Source organism: Bos javanicus, chromosome 12 (genome assembly GCF_032452875.1).
Source record: "Bos javanicus breed banteng chromosome 12, ARS-OSU_banteng_1.0, whole genome shotgun sequence".
In the NCBI taxonomy this organism is placed as follows: Eukaryota; Metazoa; Chordata; class Mammalia; order Artiodactyla; family Bovidae; genus Bos; species Bos javanicus.
This window is the reverse complement of record NC_083879.1, coordinates 26,948,959-26,967,686: the sequence shown is the minus strand read 5'-3', so window position 1 is coordinate 26,967,686 and position 18,728 is coordinate 26,948,959. Positions and strand designations below refer to the sequence as shown.

General features: G+C 41.8%; 1 long non-coding RNA gene across 18 annotated transcripts in view; it reads right to left on the bottom strand.

Moving 5' to 3' along the window:
• The window catches only part of LOC133258319 (uncharacterized), a 594,951-nt gene that overhangs the window by 204,669 nt on the left and 371,554 nt on the right, over positions 1-18,728 (bottom strand). For all 18 annotated transcript variants that reach the window (XR_009739930.1, XR_009739939.1, XR_009739933.1 and 15 more), the window contains one exon: positions 18,035-18,287. This is a non-coding gene — a long non-coding RNA (uncharacterized LOC133258319). The remainder of the gene's footprint in view (positions 1-18,034; positions 18,288-18,728) is intronic.

The window sequence follows — 18,728 nt, the reverse complement described above, 5'->3', positions numbered from 1 at the left end:
AGACATCACTACCCTCTCGCAACTTTTATCAGGAACACAAATGCTTTCCTAGAACCTTCGCAGTATTCTTCTGCTGATGTTCCCCCATCCAGAACTAACTGTGGCCCTTGTCTCTCTCACAGCTAAGAGGGAGCTACAAGTAAGAAGCAAAGGAGAAGGTAATGAGGAAGTGATGGGGCAGATGCCAGGTTTGCACTGAAAGAAGGTCTGCTGGATTTTCTTTTGCAAAGGTCTGGTCTTACGCATCTTTCAGGGGTGCAGGATATTCTCTGCTTTCCCTCTGAATCAACCCTCTGCCCTAGTCATCCTGCTCTCTGCCCTGGGTCTGACCATGGGGGCTTGCGGGGGTAGAGACAGGGGAAGCCACAGAATTCCTGAGAGTGACCAGAGAGAAAGGTCTGCCTGGGCTCCCTCCACGCCAGACCCAGGCTAACATCAGTGCCTTTCTCTGCTCCAGTTTCCGCCAGACGGCCCACTCCGGCTGAGCTCTCTTTTGGCTTTGATAACCACGCTCTCTCCTGGCCCCTCAGGCTATGGGCTGGTGAGGACACACCCTGCCCTGCCCCTGTTTCTGGCTCTGCAGTGAGGACCATCAGGAGTCTGTTTCTCCAACCAGCGCTGCTCCTTTGTAAACAGCCCCTTCACTCAACCTTCTCCAAACACCCCTTCTGAGTGAGCCATCTGTTTCCTGCTCAATATAGTAATCAACACTGTAACATCATATTATTCTTATTATTAATGACAACACCATACCCTATACAGAATGAGATGAAAGCTGGCTGGATGTGGGCGTGGAAATGGGAGACTCACACAAGGCCCTGCTATTCAGGAATGTGGTGCTAGCAAGGCCATGGGTTGAAAAACATGCCTTTGAAGTTCCCCTTCCTTCCACCAAATTCTTCGTGACCACTGAATGGGCAGAAAATACATCCTCCAAGTAATTTGTCTTCAACTTAAAACATTAACTATCAATTTTTCTTATGCACCACCCCAGACTTGTTAGAGGACTCATGCGCAGAAGAAGGAAAACAAGGGATTTAGCACCATGTGGGTGGTCGAAAGTGCAGCTGGACACTGGCTGTAGGACATCATCCTAAGGAATGGAGCAAATAAACCTCTCACATGTGTGTACACAGAGGAAAGGGCTTTCCTTCCACTCCTCAGGAGTTATATAGCATTCCTTTTGGAAACTCAAGATTTTCAAAATTTCCTGAAGCCTTTATGACACTCCTTTCTACTCTTCTCTGCAAATTAGTTGACCCTGACATTACTTGACCATATGTGTGGGGTTTTGTCTGGCATCTCTATTCTGTCATGGGTCTGCCAGTGGGTTTATCTCCACATTATGGCTTCTTTCTTCTTCACATCCTTTAATGGTCTCTTGGGTTAAAAGGAGGTTTGCTCCTTGTGCTCCAGATTTGAATGTGCTAGAAATAGAGGAGGCCAGGGATCCTGATGAATTTGCATATGACTTTTCCTACCCATCTATTACTGCCGGCTATTAATTAGATCTAGATTTTATGTTTTATCCCCACCTTCATATTTTGCATATTATTATTAATGCCCATATTTAAAAGTAAAATACAACAGGTACACATTTGGAACTTCAATGCCTCATCCTCTGGTCACTATGCACCGGCCCCTCCCTATTTGCTATATGCTCCCCCTTCCCAAGCCAAAGTTTTAAATTTTAATGTAAAAGTCTGTGTCTTTCTGATTACTCTAGATGTAACAGTATCTAAGTATTTTGGGGGGCAGACAGGAATAAAATAATTTGTCGAGAATCCTATAAATGCTGTAATAAGAATTTTAAAAGCATAATTGTTATGAAAATATTTTCATAGGTTTCTCTACCCAGGAATAAATAAGTTATCTTTCCTTAAGGCATTTATTAATATGCTGATGAAAATTTCTGGATACAGTACTGACAGTCACGATAATGAAATCCATGGGACTAATTATACTGTTACCCTCCTTCAGTATCTTAGATTTAATTTAAATGACTCATAGCCACAAAAGTATAAGCCTTAATGCACTGGTATGATAAAGTATAGTTTTTTAAAATGGAAAGGACTTTATAAAGGAAGTTTGAACATTATTTATAAATAAAGCAGGGTTATCCTTCAATATCTGTATTCTATCAGGGAAGACTTTATTTTTTTATCTTATAACTTTGCTTGTGATTTATTTGCCATCAAGCATGACAGATAAAGGAATGCTAGAACTTTGTGGAGCTGGAAGAAATGGTCAAGTACATCTAATCAACTCTCTTATTTTATGATGAGGAAGAGAAGACAGGGGTCAGTTGCTTGACTCAGGTCATGCACTTTGCTGAGACCAAAGCCTAAGACAAGATTTCTCTGGCCATACAGTGGTTACAACACCAAGCTTCAAATGCAGGGAGCATGGGTTCAATTCCTGGTCAGGGAACTAACACCCCACATGCCACATGGCGTAGTCAAAAATAAGAAAAAAGCCTCATATAGTTTTGCTCAAAGTCGAATGCAACGATTATTAATATTAGGCATGCTTTAAGTACTGGATAAAATGTAGATTCCTGAGACCCACTGCCATACTTACCAATAAGAATTTCTAGGCTAGCATCCATAAATCTACACTTATACAAAACCTCCCTAGGATAAGTCTTATCTACACTGATGTGTCAGAACCACTTTCTGGAGGTGGTTCTCCTCTTCCGGCTGTGTTTCCCATGTAGACTAGGCACTGGGGAGGGGGGGAACTGAGAAGATGCCCATGGGGTTAAGTGGTACTATGGGGCAAGGGGACAAAAGCCATAGAATAAACTGGAGGATCAACCCACAGGGTCCATGTTACTTGAACATTTGGGAAAAATTTTACTTTTATATTAAATCATATATTTGTAATACATGTACTGAAAGAAAAATGTGTTACTAATGCAAATGTTAAGATTAAACTACAAGTTGAGAGGAAGGGCAGAGGATGAGGCTGGAAATTCCAACCTTCTAATCACATAGTTAGTTTTTCTGGTGACCAGTCTCTGTTCTCAAGCTACCTAAAGCTTCCTATCATTAGCATAAACTTGCCTGTTACTGAAAGGACTTCTTTATGAATAATAGAACTCCCCTATGACTAAGAATGAAAGTGAAAGAGGAGAGTGAAAAAGTTGGCTTAAAGCTCAACATTCAGAAAACTAAGATCATGGCATCTGGTCCCACCACTTCATGGCAAATAGATGGGGAAACAATGGGAACAGTGAGAGATTTTATTTTGGGGGGCTGCAAAATCACTGCAGATGGTAACTGCAGCCATGAAATTAAAAGGCACTTGCTCCTTGGAAGAAAAGCTATGACCAACCTAGATAGCATATTAAAAAGCAGAGACATTACTTTGCCAACAATGGTCCATCTAGTCAAAGTTATGGTTTTTCCAGTAGTCATGTATGGATGTGTGAGTTGCACTATAAAGAAAGCTGAGCGCTGAAGAATTGATGCTTTTGAACTGTGGTGTTGGAGAAGACTCTTGAGAGTCCCTTGGACTGCAAGGAGATCCAACCAGTCCATTCTAAAGGAGATCAGTCCTGGGTGTTCATTGGAAAGACTGATGCTGAAGCTGAAACTCCAATACTTGGGCCTGCCTGAAGCGAAGAACTGACTCATTGGAAAAGACCCTGATGCTGGGAAAGATTGAAGAGGGCAGGAGGACAAGGGGATGACAGAGTATGAGATGGTTGGATGGCATCACCGATTTGATGGACATGAGTTTGAGTAAGCTCTGGGAGTTGGTGATGGACAGGGACAGCTTTTATGCTGCAGTCCATGAGGTCACAAAGAGTCAGACACTATTGTGTGACTGAAACGAACTGATGACTAAGGAAATTTCAAGTTTCTTTTTTTTTTTTTAATCAGGGATCAAGCCTGAGACCCCTGCAGTGAAAACAAGAAGTCTTAATCACTGCACCACCAGGGAAATCCACAAGGGTTTTTGAAACTCTGTGCTAGGAACCAGAAACAAAAAACAAACATGTATATATACACACATATATATATGGACAGACACATATAGACATATATCATATATATATAAATTAAATTTTATTATTAATAACATATTATTCATATTACATTTTAACATATAATCAATATGTAAAAATTATATATATAATATAAACTATATATTATAATACAAAGTTATATATATAGTGTATATAATATAGATATAATTTTAAATAATAAACAATTTATAGTAATTTATAAATATATAGATATAAATATATTTTATACATAGATGATATGTATTTATATTTATTATATAAATTTATGTTTATATAACTTCATATTATATATTTTTCACATTTAATAATTTTAACATAATAAACATAATATATTTATTAAAATATATATAATAAGTATATGATATATAAGTATATATTATATGAGTATATGACTATAATTATATAATTCATATTGTATTAATATTATAACATATTATTATTGTATGTAATTATTACATATTATAATAATGCCACAATGTTATAGTATATTTTTTCCTAATGTACTTTAGATATGAAAATCTTAAATATGCCAATATGTTTTATCCTCTTTGACTTAGATATATTTACCATATGCAGGCAAATCCTGCTTCATCTCATTTCCATACCAGGGACCATAAATTCCCAAAAAGGAAAATCTGAACTTTTATGCTTTTTTTCTTATTCTCATTTTAAGTTCTTATTAGTTAAATTCCTATGCTAACTGGTATCAGGCCCATCCTCAATTGAAATTTTGATTGTCTCAGATTGGGCTTAAGAATCGTATTAGGGTTCTCCAGAGAAACAGAACCAATATGATATCCTGATTGAGAGAGACTGATTGTAAGGTCTTGACTCACATGGTTATGGAGGCTGAGAAGTCCCATGATTTGCCCTCTGTAAGCCATAGACCCAAGAAACCCAGTGGTGTAAGGTTCAAAGGCCCGAAAGAGAGGTTAAATGGTGCAAGTTCCAGTCAAAGATTGAAGGCCTTAAACAAGGGCACTGAAGGCAGAAGATTGATACCCATCCCAGGTCATTAGAGGGAAAGAGCAAGTTCTCCCATGCACCACCTTTTTGTTCTATTTATTCAGGTCCCCAATGAACCACATGGTGGATATCCACATTAGGGAGGGCAATCCACTTTACTTAGCCCACCCATTCAAATGCTAATCTCTTCCAGAAACCCCCTCACAGACAGACCCAGAAATCCAGTCAAATTGGCACATAAAATGAACTCTCAAGAGAATCAAGGATTATTTTTGTGTTAGGACATCAATGCTTTTTTGAGAAGGAATGTGGCTAATCACTAAGATTTACACTTTCATGGCTGCTCAATCACACAATTAGTTGTGTTTGACTCTTTGCAACCTCATGGACTGTAACCCACCAGGCTCCTCTGTCCATGGGATTCTCCAGGCAAGAATACTGGAGTGGGTTGCCATGCCCTCCTCCAAGGGATCTTCCTGACCCAGGGATCCAACCTGCATCTCCTGTGTCTTCTGCACTGCAGGCAGATTCTTTACCTGAGCAACCTGGGAAGGGTTTACACTTACTTACATGGTTGAATTAAATCTCAGTAGACTGTGAGATAAGACGCTTCTGGAAGCTTCCTGATGGGAGAGACTGACTGTGGGGGAAACTGGATCTTGTTCTGATGGGCTGGGCCATGCTCAGTAAATCTTTAATCCAATTTTTTTCTTGATGGGGAGGGTTGTGTTCTCTCCCTGTTGTTTGACCTGAGGCCAAACTATAGTGGAGATAATGAAGATAGGTCCTTCAAAAGGTCCTGTGTTCCACTGCCACACTCAGTGCCCACAATCCTGCAGCAGGCCACCACCGACCCACGCCTCTGCCAGAGACTTCTGGACAATCACGGGCAAGTCCGGGTCAAGCTCCTTTCTCCTGGGTCCTGGTGCACATGATGTTTTCTTTGTGTCCTCCAAGAGTCTGTTTCCCCACACCTGTGTAAGTTCTGGCGGCTCTATTGTGGCGCTAATGGTGACCTCTTCTAAGAGGGCTTATGCCGTACCCAGAAAACTAGAAAATTAAGGTCAGAAAACTAAGATCATGGCACCCGGTCTCATCACTTCATGGCAAATAGATGGGGAAACAATGGAAACAGTGACGGACTATTTTCTTGGGCTCCAAAATCACTGCAGATGATGACTTCAGCCATGAAATTAAAAGACATTTGCTCCTTGGAAGAAAAGTTATGACCAACCTAGCATATTAAAAAGCAGAGACATTACTTTGCCAGCAACGGTCTGTCTAGTCAAAGCCATGGTTTTTCCAGTAGTCATGTATGGATGTGAGAGTTGAACTATAAAGAAAGCTGAGCGCCGAAGAATTGATGCTTTTGAACAGTAGTGTTGGAGAAGACTCTTCAGAGTCCCTTGAACTGCAAGGAGCTCCAACCAGTCCATCCAACCAGTCCATCCTGATTATTCATTGGAAGGACTGATGCTGAAGCTGAAACTCCAATACTTTGGCCGCCTAATGTGAATAACTGACTCATTAGAAAAGACCCTGATTCTGGGAAAGATTGAAGGCAGAAGGAGAAGGGGAAGACAGAAGATAAGGTGGTTGGATGGCATCACCAACTCGATGGACATGAGTTTGAGTGAGCTCTGGGAGTTGATGATGGACAGGGAGGCCTGGTGTGCTGCAGTCTGTGGGGCCATAAAGAGTTGGACACAACTGAGCAACTGAACTGAACTGAGACTGTGAGATCTTTGGGAAGAATATATTCATTCTTCTGTCTCCAGAATCTGGTACAGTATCTGTCACATGTTGAATACATAATTACAATATTTTTTGAAATATGTATTTCAGATGTTAATTTAGCAACTCAATACAAACAATGACATGTAGCCAAAATCAAACTGCTAAAACAAAATGATAATTTGTCCTCATACTTATTGCACTTAGCTCTTCAAAGGTTAATTGAGTTAAACTAGAATAACTAAGTGTTGCACTTTAGATTCCAAATAATAATAACTATTATTATTACATCCACATTTGACATCAAATTAACAGGTGTTTTGACATCTTAAATGATAATCACATTTTCGAATCAACCATGCAGTAACCCAAACTGCTACAAGTGACCTGAACTATCAGAATAAGTTTTCTTCACTTCAAATTCATTAGTTATATAATATTGTCTTGCTTTTGGTATGTAAAAGGATGGGCTACACAGTTCGAATATTTTATAACAAGTTTGAGAGCATTTGTTGACAATGTAAAGGATTTCTCAGGATTAAATTTAACCAACTGATTTTTCCAAGTATCTATCTCTTCTGGAATATTTTTTCAATGAGCTATTTAATTAACATAAACTGATTTGTTGTAGATTTAGATAGTCTCAAAACACATCTTAAACTGATTTAATGTTTGGGATGGAAGCTTGAAAGAAATACCAAGCAATATAATTTTAGACAGAAATAGTAACTGTGTCTTTTTCAGCTTGAGTAATATGAAATACTGGAGAAGGCGAAGGCCTGGAAAATCCCATGGATGGAGGAGCCTGGTGGGCTGCAGTCCATGGGGTCGCTGAGTCAGACACGACTGAGCGACTTCACTTTCACTTTTCACTTTCACGCATTGGAGAAGGAAATGGCAACCCACTCCAGTGTTCTTGCCTGGAGAATCCCAGGGACGGGGGAGCCTGGTGGGCTGCCATCTATGGGGTCGCAGAGAGTCGGACACGATTGAAGAGACTTAACAGCAACAGCAATATGAAATACATAAGCGAAAGGCATTAGTCAAATCTCACTGTGGATGGTGACTGCAGTCATAAAATTAAAAAACACTTGCTTCTTGGAAGAAAAGCTATGACAAACCTAGACAGTGTATTAAAAAGCAGAGACATCAAACATCACTTTGCCGACCTAGGCCTAAATAATCAAAGCTATGGTTTTTCCAGTAGTCATGTAAGAGTTGGACCATAAAGAAGGCTGAGTGCCAAAGAATTGATGCTTTTGAACTGTGGTGCTGGAGAAGACTCTTGAAAATACCTTGGACAGTAAGATTACCAAACCAGTCAATTCTATAGAAAATCAACCCTGAATACTTATTGGAAGAATTGATGCTGAAGCTGAAGCTCCAATACTTTGGCTACCTGATGCAAAGAGCCGATTCACTGGAAAAGAGCCTGATGCTGGGAAAGATTAAGGACAGGAGGAGAAGGAGGTGACAGAGGATGAGATGGTTGGATGTTATCATCGACCAGTGGACATGAGTTTGAGCAAACTCCGGGAGATAGTGAAAGAAGCCTGATGTGCTGCAGTCCTTGGGGTTGCAAAGAGTCCAACAGAACTGAGCAACCGAACAACAACAGAAATAATAACAGCAAAAAAATGAGGTCGACTACAATTTCAGTTACTATTTACTGAATGGTTACTGTTAATTTTCTGAAGACTCTGCCAAATGGGGATAAACTGGTACCTAATTTACATAGTTGAGTGGTCAGAATGAGATAATAATGCAGGTACAGATCCTGGCCACTACCAGACTCATAGTAACCCTCTATTCGACCCATTCCTCATGACCTTAAAGAATGCTATGTCCTCTGAGTCTTTTCATAGGGACCACCCTCTGGAAAATTTCTGAGCCTCACACATCCCCTAAATGTATGTTCTAGTGTGCCAAGATCCCTGAGTATTTTATGCCTTTTCTGTCATCTGCCATGACACTCATTTCTCTTTTATCAGCAAAGGTCACCACTCTGTCCAGAATTCCTAGACCTACACTAGCATTGAGTCTTTCCTACCCTCTGGGCTCCTTGTCTGACTGTTAAATCCTGTATCTCAAAATAATGCCTTCAGGTCAATGAATTCTTGCTTTAAGAATTTTACTCTCTAGTCCCCTTGATCAAGATCCTCAAAATCCAGGCCCAGGGGTATACCTCTAGATCCTACTAGTCCATCCTAGCTGGTCCTTGCACTTCCTTCAGGGTGTAATACTCTTCTTCCCTTCCTTGTCTACAGGTTCCGCTGGGGTTTAAGCCTACTTAATTGGCCTGGTGGGGCTTCCCTGGTGGCTCAGTGGTAAAGAACCCACCTGCCAACGTAGGGGACTCAGGTTCGATCCATGGGTTGGGAAGATCCCTGAAGAAGGAAATGGCTACCCAATCCAGTATACTTACTTGGGAAATCCCATGGACAGAGGAGCCTGGTGGACTGCAGTCCATGGGGTTGCAGAGAGTTGGACATGACTGAGTGACTAAACAAAAGCAGTAACAATTTTTGGCCTGGCATCCAAGAAAGATGGTGGCACACTTCCCTTGGGGAGTGGTATGGGCACCTGTTGCCTTGCTGAGAAGCCTCCAGAGTATCTTCCTACACTGGGAAAGTACCAGCTCTTAGAAGGGCAAGGGGCCATTTCTGTAAGTGTTACAAGTCCAGAGGAGTGTACAGAGACATAATCTTCGGGGGGATCTGTCCAGATGTCCCCAACCATGCTTCAGGGTCTCAGGTTTTTTTCAACCAGTGGCCTGGCCTTTGCATCACAGGCTCTAATTCTGCCCCATGCTTGCTGCTCAGCTGTACCTGTTCTCTACTGCAGGACGTAGGGGCCTTTTTGTAAGCTACTGAAGAGTCCATCATGTTCTTACACATCTTTCAACTTTTCATAAACCACCCTCAGCTCCTCACATCCCTGTGGAAGCCATCAATACAATAACCAGCCAACTCCACTGTCATTAGGCAGTGTCCTCCGAATGCTTTCAAATGTGGGAATCATTAAGGGAGTAAAGGTGTTCCCTTCTGCCAGGATGTTTCCCCAGGTATCCACCACCTTGTGCCAGAAACCACCTATGCTCCACATGTAAGTTACATTGGGGGTTCCACTGAACTTTTTTCTTATAAGCCAAAAAGGGAGTGATCTAGTCTCCTGCTGCTGCTGCTGCTAAGTCGCTTCAGTCGTGTCCGATTCTGTGCGTCCCCATAGACGTCAGCCCACCAGGCTCCCCTATCTCTGGGGTTCTCCAGGCAAGAACACTGGAGTGGGTTGCCATTTCCTTCTCCAATGCATGAAAGTGAAAAAGTAAAAGTGAAGTCACTCAGTTGTGTCCGACTCTTAGCGACCCCATGGACTGCAGCCTACCAGGCTCCTCCATCCATGGGATTTTCCAGGCAAGAGTACTGGAGTGGGGTGCCATTACCTTCTCCAGATCTAGTCTCCTAAATCCATCTTATTTTCTGCTTTCCTGGAATCACCTGTGTCAATTAGGGTCCTCTGGGAAGAAGATACCAGAGAGAAGTGTGAGAGGGTTATAAGGGAAACGCCTGTGGAGGATGAAGGGGAGAAGGAGTCAGCATAGGTGGGAGAGCCTCAAACCACAATACAGGTCTGGTTTGACAAAGAGAGATGGGCACAGGAAGAGAATTTGGTCAAAGAGCTTCAGACCGAAGTGCAGTTCTGAAGAGATCATGGCCATTCCTCTGGGGGTCAGAGAGCAAAGAATGGCCATTAGAGTAAGTCCTGCATTGGGCAAGAATGACTAGTCCAAGGCTTTGGCCATGTGTGGTCCTTGGCTGAGAGCAGCTCAGGGAGATGGTTGCCTTGGTGTCAAGCCCATGTGGGTCTGAAATGTGTGAGTAGCTGGAGGTGCTCTGATAATTCCACTGCTTGAAACAGGTGCTTTTGAAGGGGATCTGAATGAATAGAGCATTTGAGTGCCTAGAATGTTCCATTCTGACCTAGGGGGTGATCATGTAAGCGTGTGCATTTTATGACAATTAATCTAGTCATGGACACAGGACTTGAGTTCTTTTTTATATGCCTTTTATATAAGTACATTTGTTATGCAAATATATTTACTTTAAAGATGTCAAGTAAAGAGACGAAGCCACTACTCTGAATAATTCTACCTAGACATTCCAAAAAAACTTACCCCCAGAAATAACCACACAGTGAATTATAAGTAGTTTCAATTTTATGTATATTATTCAAAGAATTGCCTCATTTCTCCCACCACACTCTGTACTATCTCAATATAATGAGTTATCTCTGCATGTTATAGAGTAACTGAAGACAAAAACTCTTATTTTTTTGAACCACAATATTCTCAGAACTTCTAAAATTCTTAAAAATATATTTTCTTCATGCATGATTTTAGTCTGCATTAAAGTCCTGTGTGTAATGCATTCTTGCAGAGTTTCTGCCCAGACCTGAGGTCTGATCATTGCTGGGATGGAAAGTGAGTGCCTGAGATTTCAAGTTCTCTTGTACAAATTTGTAGCTGTTTAAAAGTGCCTTAGATAGAATTTGGATCAGGAGACTGGAACAATGGCCAAGCACACCCCCAGTCCTGTCGGTATAGTCCATTGACTTCTTGCTCTGATAGCCACAACTTAAGAGTCTTGATCTCAAAAGTCACAGCAATAAATGGAAACATAAATAGAATAGTGTGAATTCAGTACCAGCCAGAAAGCAGTGACTAAATTTGGAAGTAGGCTGCTTTTGTTTTGCCAATTTGGCATTAGGATCTCTGCTTTAGGTCTTAGAGACACTCCATTATTCTGGTCATGGCCCTCTCTCCAAAAGCAAGATCAAGACATTCTCACAAAAGTGGGAACATTTTTCCTTTTTGAAAAAGAGGAAGCAAAAAGTACTTTTGAAATTTTCCAACCATGAACTCCATGTGAAAGATTTAGAAAAATAAAATGTTGAAAACCTGTTGGAAATGGAATAATTGTCTTTTTTCAGTACTCTTAGACATTCTATCAGTCTCTTTGTCAAATTTCACCAATGCCTTTTAATTAATGAGCATTTCATTAATAAGAAGTCAAAATTTTAAAAATAGAATTCAATTTGTTCTCTCTTGAAAAATGACCCCCAAATCCTATAAAATGAAGTTGTAAGAGTTGCCCTTCTAAAGTGTGTTTTGATGGAACTACTTTTCAAAATGCAATTAGAAAGTATAGATAACTTCATCATTGTGACATAAATTCAACACAAGATTTTTAGAAGGATTTTTTTTCTTTGTAACAAAGTCACATTCTTTAAGATTAATGTGACAGAAAACGTGCTCTACTTCTGCCCTGCTTCTGTCCTAGAGAAGTTTTCAAGCTGGCTACATCAGGTTTCCAGGACAGATGTCAGACCCATGTTTTGGGGCTTTTGTCAAATAAAGCTTCATGTCGTGATCTGGCCCCAGCAGCTGACAGAAGGGAGCTCTCTTCAGTCAACAAGTAAAGAAACATTTGGAAAAAAATCTGTAATACCTGAAAAGAAATTTCATACATCATTGAAAACAAAGGAAAGGAAAGCTAAGTAGATTGGGATTGGAGCTCTTTTTAAAATCGTGTTAGCCCAAAGCGTTCCAGTCAGTAGTCTGAAGGCACCACAGATGAGGACAGATTTACCACTTGACTTCCCTGACTAACAATCTCTAAGCTTGAAGGAATCAGTGTAAAAGGGAATGGTGAAGCTTAATGCATTCTGAGTTTTTCTAAAGGCGGTGTGTTGCTTAAGCATGAATTCTCAGGATATAAAATGTAAAGATAAAGTAGACTATCTTGACTGCATAACAAATTTAGAAACAGGGGGAAAAAAACTGAAATACTGCCCGGAAAAAGCCATGGAGTCTTTCTAGAAGAAGAATGTGGAATAAAATAAATGCCTAGGGTTTTGGCTTGGAGCTATGTCTATATGACAAGATTGATTCAATTATTCTGTGGCTGTTTCCTTTTTTGTTTAAAATAATCCAATAGCTGCAAAAGCAATCTGGGAACTGCATGGTTTATGGGATCCAGTTTTCAAGATAGGAAAGGAAATGATAACCAAACTGCATTTGCAGATAAACCATTTCTGTAATCAAAATGTCTATTTTGATTATATTGTAAGTGGGGAAATATTTATTACTGTTCTTGTTTAATCTAAACTCCTTTTTTATCAAATTAACCTAGAGTGGATGCAACTCAAGTTTACAAATAAGTGATGCCCATTTCTGTTTTAAAGCGCTGGGCTAGAGAAACTGTCCCCTTAGATGGAGTTGTAAAGCTGACTACCACTTGGAATTGGTACTTTGTTTTCCACAAACACTTGTAGCATAATCCATATATAAGTAGGATGAAATAAGGTACATACTTCTTTCTTTCCATGGAGCATGTACATTTCACATAACCTGGGAGTGTGAAGACGGAGAAAGGGTGCTGTGGGATACAGAACCAACAATAGATGAAACAGCTTCTGAAAAATAAAGTCAGTATTTCCAACTAATTCATAACCTAGCTGCTCATCTTTTCTCAATCAAAGGTTGAGAAAAGGGAAGGCAAGAATTTTTCATGGCTCCTTCCCTGGCAGCCATGAACAATACTCACAGGTATCTGAGCTGAAAGCACAAGCCCAGCTGTTACAGTGAAGAAGAGCCACTCCCCAGTCTTCCTATCATGTATTCTACCTTGGAAATTAGCCATGAGAAACAAGAGAGATGATGTAGTTGATGAGATGTGCCTGATGTATTGCAAGACAGAAAGTTCTTATATGGAAGAAATCAGTTTAAGCCTCCATAGAAAAAAAAATTCTTTGCATTACTATATGAGTTCCAAGCTTTGATGATGGTCAACACAGCATGGATCTTCATGGTATGTGGATTAATGTGGAAGCAAAAAAAAAAAAAAAAAAAAATCCAGCAGAATCCAGGTCTACAAAGGACAAAAGGATTCAGTGGGAAATGCTTGTCAAGCTGTTGGAAACACAGGGTTTCTATCAATAACCGATTGAGAAGAGGCTGCTAGCCCTGTTGCTGTACCCCAGCCATATTTGTAATTGTTGTGAAGATGCATAAACTTGAATGTCCACCTCCCACTCTAGCTTCCTGACCAGATTACAGCCTCAGCAGCAACTGTGCTACAGTTTAGCCAGTTCAAATTCCCCACCAGCATATTCTGACATCACCTTCATCTCTCATCATGTCCTCAGTAGTTTTTAGCAGTTCCCAGGATACTCACTCTCTTACTCTCAGGCCCTATCATTTAAGCTGCTGCCCACAGATTTTGTGAGGCAGCCACCTCCCCTTCCTGCTGCTGCTCCATCCTATACAGGGGAACTCCAGTGGAATGGCCAGCGTCTCCACCTTTGAAACCTTCCAGAGCCGTGTTTGCCGTCACTGAGTTCTGCACAGAAACACAAGAATGTTTCTTCCCATGAATTCTGTGCAATATCATGTCACCTGGGCCTTTATGCAGTACTGTAGGTGCCAGGAGTGATTCTGGGTCCTTGTCAACCGGTCCTTATAGCTTCTCAGGAGTCAGAGCCCATCTCTTGGGCCAGCAGAGGAACCAAAATGCTCTGCCCTCATCTCCTCACTCATCATCACTTTCTGTTCAACACCCAGCTCTCCCTCACTCCTCCCTGCTGCCCTTAAATACTTCTTTTCAGCCCAAAGGAGCAAACTAGAAAAAGCTGCCAAGCATAGGAATGGCAATCTAGGAGGAGGAGGGATGAAGGGCCACCAGCCTGCCACACCCAGTCTCTAGAGTGTTGCTTATGCTGCGCTGTCATATGAAGAAGCTGTTCTCAAAAAGTTCACTCCTACTGGATGTGAGTCTCAGAAGGCAAGGTACCCACTGTGACAAGGCACACAGCAGGCATTTTCTGGTAGATGCTTCCATAGGCTCTTGCCCCAGGAATCAGGGCTTTCAAAGACCCAGAGGCCAAAACTGCTGCTCATTTTTAAGGCCCTGAAGGCTTAGGATGGACCTAGATAGGTTCACGTGCAATAATCTGATGCAGTGTTACCTGGAAGACATCCAACTGGAGCTCTCCGGGAAGCTGGCTCCTTTTTATTCGCTGTTTTTATAAGACATGTGACTGACAAAATCTTGAGATCTCGACATCAACTAAGCAGAGCAGGGAGGAGCAGATCTTGACATCAAGTAAGCAGACTGGAGACAAACAGTCTTTGGTATGAGAAACTGCCATTCAGTAACTGTGAGCATGGGCGATTTGCTTAACTATCCTATCCGAGCCTCGTTTTCTCATCTATAAAATGGAGAGGAAATAATAACTAGAGTTGTCAGTGAAGACTAAGTGAAATAACACTCATAAGGGAGTGGCCTCAGGTACAGTAGGTGGTCAGTAACTGTTGGTGACCATTTACCAGCATCACAGACTTAAACACAGACAAGCCTGGAGCTGACTAATGCAAATGTTAATGTCTCCTTCAGAGAATATGTCCTCTAAAGTCGTCATTAAATGAAAGTAGGAGCAGACGCTAAGCACTGTCACTTACAAAAAGGAAAGATAGATGCTGCAGGCATGGCAGTGAGTTGCCCAAAGTCTGAGGATTCTGATAGAAGAAGGCTGTAGGAGCCAGACCAGGACTGCAGCTCAAGTCACTGATATGGAAGCAATTAAAGAATGTGATAAAGGCTCTCTTTCAGCCACATGTAGTTTGATTTAAAGTTAGAGCAATAGGAAGAGACCTGGTGACATCTGGAAGGTATAAGCAGATCTGATTTTAAGTTCAGAAACATACAAGAGTCGTGTTAAACACAATGGGAACTGTTGGGTGGTGGGTGGCTCTGTGTGTCTGAGAGCCTCAAGGGAAAGTGAGTTACTGACACTACAAGGAGCCTCGGAGGCAGAACTTACTGGCTTGGCTGGGCTCACTTCATCTCCTGCAGCTGAGTAGGGAGGTGTGAGCAGGAATATGGGAGAGACCCAGACCAGGCTTCACAAACTCACTGAGTGTCCCTGATGACCCACTACGTTGTTCTCCCGAGGGCGCCACATATATCACGCAGGTGCTCCAACGGCCCAAGAGCGCGAAGTCAGCCTCACTGCTCATCAGCTCAAGTGAGCATGACAAACTAACACCCTAGTGCCTATGGAAAATGGGATGGCCTGTGTGTCTGGAGCGGAACACAAGCAGGAGACTCACAGGCATTTTCCAAGGCAGTTAGAAGACAAACGGAAGAGCATCAAATGAAAATCAAATGTCCCTGTCTCCATTTTGCAGACTGTAATCTGTGAATGGGTAACTGATAACTGAAAAATAATAACAGAGACAGATATAACAAGGTAATAGTTTGAAAATTATGAGTGTGACTTTTTCCTTGCCTTTCTGAGTTCATGATTTTCACCCACCTTGGCCCAAGACAACCACCTGCATGGAAAATCAAGATTTCTTCCAGAAGTGAACAGGGGAAGATTGAGGTTGTACTTGGTTTCTGACAATGTAGCAACATAAAGCTTTACTAATACTCTAAATCGCTTTATTCCTTACATTTCTTCTTCCATGGTATAAAGAAAATAATCCTCCTAGCTATGTTGTGACTAGAGGAGCAAGTCAATAAAGCTTATGGTTCTACTGCAGATGAAAGACCTTACACAGAAGAAGGCGGTGGGAACCTGAAGGAAAGAGGAGAAAAAGAAAGGGAGGAGGGGAAGACCATTACACTGTGTGACCATTTCATTGTGCAACAGACATTGCCTGTCTTATCTGGGCTTCAACCTAGCCTGGTGTGGATATCACATATCAAACCATCAACATTCAGGCTGAGGACAGATAGGGTCTCCTGGGACTATACCAGCTTGTACACAGTCGCAACAAAATAATCTTGGTTGTTTGGCGAAGTGAGGGGGAGAGAGGCCTAAGTTTTAGCTTCCCTGGACTACTCTTGGTTCCAAACAGCACAGAAGAGACCCAGGTATACTGAGAATCTGGCTGGGGTCCATGCTCAGAGCATCACCCTCCCTGGGGCAAGGTGGCTCTGGATTGAGGGTTTTGGCCTAGACAGGAGCCAAATGAGAGTCACCCTCAGAATTCAGAAGGCTTCCTAGCACCCCTGGGAGAACAGTTGGAGGCTAAGTGTCCTGTAGAGTATGACAGGCATTGACAAGGAGGGAGAAACAACAGCCAGAATGCAGCCACAGAGGTTCACAGGGTGCAAGACATCATTCCAGAAGCCAGGGATCCAAAGGACACCATGTCTGAGGACCCCGATTTTGCTTCCACCATGAGATCCTGTAAGTCTCACCATTCTTACCACTTATCCAGATGACTTTTTGAAATGAAACTAGGTGCTAAGCAGATGACACAAATCTGAGAGATAAATAGTGTTGGGGTTCTTTTCCTAAAAGACTGAGCTGAAGGTGCCTTTTTAAGACTGCAAATCAGAATCCAAAGTATTAAAGTTAGTTGCGAATTGTATTGACTTGTTTTTCTCCAGGTAATTCAGTTCAGTTCAGTTGCTCAGTCGTGTCCGACTCTTTGCGACCCCATGAATCGCAGCACGCCAGGCCTCCCTGTCCATGGCAAAAAACCAGATTAGATATAGAAGAAGAAATAAAAAAGAGCTACATAGTCTCTGCATATTATAGCTGGAAGGAATGACGCTAAAGCTGAAACTCCAGTACTTTGTCCACCTCATGCGAAGAGTTAACTCATTGGAAAAGACTGATGCTGGGAGGGACTGGGGGCAAGAGGAGAAGGGGACGACAGAGGATGAGATGGCTGGATGGCATTACTGACTCAATGGACGTGAGTCTGAGTGAACTCCGGGAGTTGGTGATGTACAGGGAGGCCTGGCGTGCTGCGATTCATGGGGTTGCAAAGAGTCGAACACGACTGAGCGACTGATCTGATCTGATCTGATCTGATGAATGAAATCTGCAGTCCTACTCTAGCTGAATAAAATGAGAAGTGGGAATGGACAGACCAACCAGGAGATATACCAGGCATTTGTTCCTCATCAAAGTGGACCAGGAAGGGGGTGATCCATAGCAATAACAAGGAATGACAGTGTTAAATGCTGACCTTGTTCCTATGTATAGTTTTTGAGAGATTACATGAACATGGATGAATGTCACTATTGAGTTCACCCTAAGAGACGAGGCTGATATCATTTTAAAAAATAATGCTTATGGTCAGTGACTAAGCAGTAAACACATCTACTGCCTGAATTCAGGAAGTGATGTTTCATAGTGCTTCTCAGTTATTAGTTATACACAGGCGCCTACATCAGATATCTGCTACCACATAACCAATAGCTTAAAATAACAAACACTTACAGTCTCTGATGTTCAGGGATCCCAGAGCAGCACAGCTGGGTAGTTGGATGGTTCCAATTCAGGGCCTCCCAGTTAAGCTGTTGCCTTGCAGTCTGCAGTCCCCTGAAGGCTGGGTCTAGAGGATCAGCTCCAAGATGCTCCCTCTCATGGCTTTTAAGGCCACGAGGCCTTAGATCCTTGTCATGGGAGTTTCTTCATAGTATAGCCAGAGGGTCTTCGTGATGTGGCAGCTGGCTTCCTCAGAGTGAATGATCTGAGCGAGAGAGAGAAGCAGAAATGACATCCCATCACTTTGCAGCATTCTATTAGTCCCACTGACCAACTGATACAACATGGGCCATGATTACACAGGGCAAGAATACCCAGAGCTGGGATTGCTGGGGCCATCTTGGAGGCTGCCTGTATGAGTCTTTGTAAAGGAGAAAAAATTCAACAGACCGCTCCTGCCCCCAGTAAGTTCTTTGTGACTTGAACTTGCAAAAACATGAAACTAAATTACAAACCCCTTTGGCATAAATAAGTTGTACAAAAATGCACTATAACATTTTAAAGCTTTGTTTTGCTCATTCAAAATAATCAGGCCTCACAGCAATCTGAAATCTTCTCAATCCCGAGATACACATTTTAATAAGGTGTCCCTTGATAACTCCACAACCATCTAGCTTGCTCACTGGAAGATAAGTTTCACATTGCA